Here is a 6075-nt window from a genome sequence, read left to right on the forward strand (position 1 = left end):
ATTTGATGACTCAAAGAGACTTAAATCTGCGACAAAGACGTTGGCTCGAGTGTTAAAGGATTATGAGCTGGTCATTGACTATCACCCGGGAAAGGCGAATGTGGTTGCGGATGCCTTGAGTCGTAAATCATTATTCGCTTTACGAGCGATGAATGTGCACTTGTCCGTTCGATCCGACAACGTGTTAGTAGCTGAATTGAAAGGCAAACCATTGTTGATACATCAAATTTGTGAAGCTCAGAAGGTCGACAATGAGTTGGTTGCAAAACGGGCCGAGTGTGTTCTGAACAAGGAATAGGAGTTTCAGATCGATGATGATGATTGTTTGAGGTTTAGGAGTCGTCTGTGTGTTCCAAAGAATTCGGAACTTATTTCGATAATCTTGAACGAAGCCCATTGTAGCGAATGGCGATCCACCGGGAGTACGAAGATGTACAACGATTTGAAAGCGTCGGTTTTGGTGGCATGGTATGAAACGAGACATCTCGACTTTGTTTGAGATGTTTAATATGTCAACAAGTGAAAGCGGAACATCAAGTGCCTTGAGGATTACTTCAGCCGATCATGATACCCGAGTGGAAATGGGATCGAGTCACAATAGACTTTGTATCCGGACTGCCATTGTCAGCGAGTAAGAAGGATGTGATTTGGGTCGTGGTAGATAGATTGACTAAGTCAGCTCACTTTGTCCCCGTGACGTCACGGATTTTTCAATGGACAAACTAGCCGCTATGACGTTTCTCAGTTGTGAGATTACACGGGTGCCTATTTCCATCGTGTCGGATAGAGATCCGAGATTTACCTCGCGATTTTGGAAAAAGTTGCAAGAAGCTTTGGGTACCAAGTTGCATTTCAGACCGCCTTTCACCCCCAAACCGATGGTCAATCCGGCGGATAATTCAGATACTTGAGGATATGTTGAGATGTTGCATCCTCGAGTTCGATGGTTCATGGGAGCGGTATTTGCCTTTGTTTGAATTTGCTTACAACAACGACTTTCAATCAAGTATTAAGATGGCACCCTACGAGGCTTTGTACGGTCGTAAATGCCGTACACCATTGTTTTGGGTGAGCTCGGTGAAAGCAAAATTTTTGGGGTGGATTTGATTAGAGATGCTGAATGAAAGTGAAAGTAATCCGTGAAAGTCTGAAGATAGCCTCCGACCGTCAGAAGTTGTACGCGGATCTGAAGCGTAAAGACATCGAGCATCAGGTGGGGGATAAAGTGTTTCTCAAGGTTTCGCCTTGGATAAAGATACTCAGATTCGGCCGTAAGGGCAAGTTGAGCCCGAGGTTCATTGGGCCATATGAGATATCCGAGCGAGTCGGTCCGATTGCATATCGTTTGATTTTGCCCCCGAACTCGAAAAGATTCACGATGTCTTTCATGTTTCGATGCTTGACGCTATAGATCGATCCATCGCACGTGATTAGTCCATCGAGGTTGAAATTCAAGCCAATATGAGTTATGAGGAAGAACCGATTCGTATCCTATCACGTGAAGTGAAAGAGTTGCGAAACAAGCGGGTTCCGCTAGTGAAAGTGTTATGGCTCAAACACGGGATAGAAGAAGCTACTTGGGAAACACGGGACAGTGACGCAGTTTTCCAGCCTGTCTGGAAATGCCAAATTGGTCGGTGCTTTAAGAGGATTTAGCTCATTAACCCCTCGCGTCCGACACCGGCGATGGTCTCGGGTTCGGGGTGTTACATCATACGCCCGTGTGGGTATAGAGCACACGCCCATGTGCTAGGGACACGCCCGTGTCCCAAACCCGTGTCCAAAAACCTGGACAAATACAAGGCTATTTTCCAAGCCATTTTGTCACACTCACAATAGGTACACGCATACTTATACAATAACATACAACATGACAAAATTAGGCACTTAAACATTCCTAACATGTCATGATTATGGCAATTTCACATGCAATAGATATCATAGATTTTACTCATATCTTTACCACGTTCATACTATAATCATTATAAACTCATCACATAATACCATAGCACATGCATGCATAATTAAAATAGATTTACAACCCCATAATCAAAATAGGCCAACACATATGGTTAAAGCCATATCACATACTCTAATATTTAAACTCCTATACATGACATAGGCTCAAAGTACTTGAAATCACTACACCAATAGCGTTAGCTTGACAGTGTGATAATATCTCTGACGGCCTCCAACCCGAGGTAACCTGGAAACTCTAGAAAACATGGGAAAGAAGAGGGGGGTAAGCTTTCGCTTAGTAAGTTCATATGAAAACAATAAGCACTCATTAACTTGTTTTATCAATATTTACAACATATTCTCAAGTTCACTACAAGCTGTCTTTCTGAGCAATGGTCACTAAATTATTTATATCTGGAGCTACGAAACTCCGAATTAAGTTCTATTAATTTTTTCTGAAACTAGACTTATTTTCCTTTCTTCCATAAAATTTTCATAATTTTTGGTTAAGCCAAATAGTATAATTTATTCCTCAAACTTACCCCTGATTCACTGTCTAACAGTTCCAACCCTTCAGTACTAAAGTTCAATTATATCATAGTACAAGACTCGAATAATGTTCTCATCTATTTCTCTTGAAACTAGACTCATATGTATACTTACTAATTGTTTTCTAGAATTTTAGGTTGGGCCAATTAGTACAGTTTATTAGTTAAAGTCTCCCCTGTTTCAGGGTATGACCACTCTGACCCCTATGCACTACAAACCGAATTTCTCCCTGTAAAAAATTCCAACAACCATGGCGTTTATTTTCCTTAAAAATAGACTCAATAAGGAATCCATGAATGTAAGGTATTACTCTTAATAATTTTTGTAAAAGTTTTGGTGAATTTCTAAAATCAGAACAGGGGATCTCGAATTCATTCAGACCCTGTTTCACAAGAATTCAAATATCACACAATATGAAATTCTTTTTCTTCACCTGTTTCTTTCATGTGAAAATAGACTCATTAATCTTTAATCCCATATTTTATTCTACCTCTAACTCATTTTCCACTATTTTTAGTGTATTTTCAAAGTTACACTACTGCAGTAACTCAAATCTGTCAAGGCTAAATTACTCATTCATGATCATTGTTCACAAAATTAATACAACATCGTTTGTATAGTCATCACCGAGACATTCATATCACATTTTCATTTACCATCTTACCATATTGTTGTTATGTCGAGTTTTCAACCCGAGGGTTAAGTACATACCTGTTCAAAGTATCCATTTCACAACATTTACCAATACGTCCCTTTCATCTCGAGTATTCCTCCATTTAAGTAGAATTTTACCCGTTGAACACATCGGAATATAATTCGGATACATGGAAAGTTTGCACATAAGTGTCACATATGTAGCCAAGCTACCATGTAACCCGCCCATAAGTGAACTCGGACTCAACTCAACAAGCTCGGGCGTTCGTATTCATAAGTGAACTCGGACTCAACTCAACGAGCTCGGATGCCTAGTTACATCTCACGAACTCGGACTCAACTCAACGAGTTCGAACATTCGCATCCATAAGTGAACTCGGACTCAACTCAATGAGTTCAGATGCTCAACCATCCTAGTGACATGTCACTTGTATCCTAATCTACTCCTAAGGTTCAAACGGGATTTTCCTCGAACACATATCCTTGCCATCTTCCGTAAAATACCGAAGCCAATACTCGGTAGCACTTTATATTTAACAGATAATACACATAACTTGTATTTTATTCGAAAATAACCACAAAGCATATATTTCATGATAAAAATCAGCATATCATATATTTAACATCAATAACTTAAAAATAACAATTATGCTACATTATTTACACATGAACGTACCTCGATACCACAAAGGTGAAAAAAAAACGTAATTATCCCTTAATCAATTTCTTTCCGTTCTAGGTCCAAATCTCGATTTTCATCATCTAAAATATCACATTCAACTTATTAAAACAATGTACTGATCAAATTAGTCCATTGACACACTTGGGCAATTTTTACAATTTTGCCCCTATATTTTGCCAAAATTACCAAATTACCCCTAGGCTCGTAAAATAATTTTTATCACATTTCTTTACTCCTTGAGTCTAGATGAACCATTTTCATAACTATAGCAACTCATAATTTCAACTATTTCACACATTTACAACTCATTTTACAACTTAGCAATCTAGCCCTTTTTAAGGTGTTTTCATGCAATTTCTTTCACAAAAGTTGTTTATTAGACAACTAGGACTCATAATCTTCCATAAAAACAGAAAACAACACATTTACTCTCGTGGAAAAACCCTAGACTCTTCATCATTTTGAAAAATAGACCCCTCATATGAAAGCTCATGCTTTAGGGGTTTCAAAAATGTAAAAATCATCAAGAAAAAGCATTAAAATCACTTACTATAAAGAGAGTTTCTTTACTGATAGTTTCCAGCTTCTAAACCCTTTCTTTGCTGCCATTTTTTTCGGTGGAGAGAAGATGAAAAAAAGATGATATTTTCTTTTCTTTATTTTATTACTTATTTGTCAAATAAGTCACCCAACACTTACCTAACATGTTTGACCATTTCATTCCTTGTTTCATGGCCAGCCATCACTCTTTAAATGGCCTAATTTTACTTTAAAGACCCCCAATTTAAAATACAATGCAATTTAACACCTTTAGGTATTAAAACTCAACTTTTACCTTTTACGCGATTTAGTCCTTTTTCGAAATTGGACTAGAAGTGCTAAAATTAACTTACCAAAATTTACATGCACTTATAAAATTATATTATAATACAAAATAATACTAAAATAATTTTCTCTGGCCTCAGAATAGTGGTCCCGAAACTATTGTTTCGACTAGGCCCAAAATCGGGCTGTTACAGTCCATTTCAGTTATATGGCTTTGGAGACAGGAATGAGCCATGTAAGTCCATATTATATATATATATATATGGCATTGGAGACAGGAATAATTCATGTAAGTCCATGTTGAAGACATGGCATTGGCAGGATATTGATAGACAGGAACGACCCTAGTATCCTTAGTATTCCGAGTGGTTCAACGAGTCATTGTACACGTTAAATTACAGTGAGTTATCAGCAAAAGGGAAGGTAGATTATATTTATGAATAGTGAATGGTCAGGTAAGAAAGAAGGTAAGTGAGTAAAGAAGAAGCTAGAAATTGAGAAGTAAAGAAAGTTTATGAGGCTAGGTGACATTATGTATAATTATTCATTATGTTCAATGTTGTAATTTATTTGCTTGTATGCTTACTAAGCCTAGTGCTTACTCTCTTTATTTTCTTTTTCTTATAGTTTTTATCAAGCCACTCGGGGATCGAAGGAAACGTCGGAGACCCGATCACACGATCGAAGAAATCACATTGGTATAGTTAGACGTTTCGTTTTGTGTATGGCATGTATAGGAACTTGGTTTCTTTTGATATGATATGATCAATGAATGATGTGTAAATACTTGCTAGTGATTAGCTAATAGAGTGGCTGATGATATACATGTTTAATAGTATGTATGATTAAGTAGTAACTATCACATGAAAACTAAGAAAAATGTGAAAGTAACTTAAAAGCAGATTCAAGTATCAGAAATAATGGGATTTTGAAAAATCACGAGAAATTATAGAGACATGGGTTGATGGTGAATAATATATGAAATTAAAGCTCGTTGTGTCTATTTTCATATGGAATAAGCAAAACAGGTAAAGGTTTTGTATTTTATAGGGTATCTGAGTTTTGGTGAAATAGGGCCACAGTGATTTCTGGATCCCCTGTTCAAACTTTAGAAACTCACCATAAAGTTTAAAAAAATAATTAGGTGGTGTACTTTATATGGTTAGAATAATTATTTAATATAGTTTTAATAGAAATAAACGGTATAGTCATATGATTTTTTTACAGAGAGAAAAGTGGTTCATAGTAAGTAGAGGCTAGTGCAGTCGAATTCTGAAACAGGGGTAACTTTAACTAATAAACTGTACTAATTGGCTAAGTCAAAAATTATAGAAAGAAAATTGTAGAGATATATATGAGTCTAGTTTCAGGAAAAATTTACAGATCTTAATTTTGAGTTTTGAAAC

The 6075-nt window shown here is 36.8% G+C and overlaps 1 long non-coding RNA gene across 1 annotated transcript; it reads right to left on the reverse strand.

Moving 5' to 3' along the window:
• Positions 1 to 1958: 1958 nt before the first annotated feature.
• Positions 1959 to 4241, reverse strand: LOC128296286 (uncharacterized). Its single transcript, XR_008286843.1, has 2 exons — positions 3839 to 4241; positions 1959 to 2215 (listed from the first exon to the last, which is right to left on the reverse strand). It is a non-coding gene; the product is annotated as an uncharacterized LOC128296286 (long non-coding RNA).
• Positions 4242 to 6075: the final 1834 nt, after the last annotated feature.

Source organism: Gossypium arboreum, chromosome 8, assembly GCF_025698485.1.
Source record: "Gossypium arboreum isolate Shixiya-1 chromosome 8, ASM2569848v2, whole genome shotgun sequence".
Taxonomy (NCBI): domain Eukaryota; kingdom Viridiplantae; phylum Streptophyta; class Magnoliopsida; order Malvales; family Malvaceae; genus Gossypium; species Gossypium arboreum.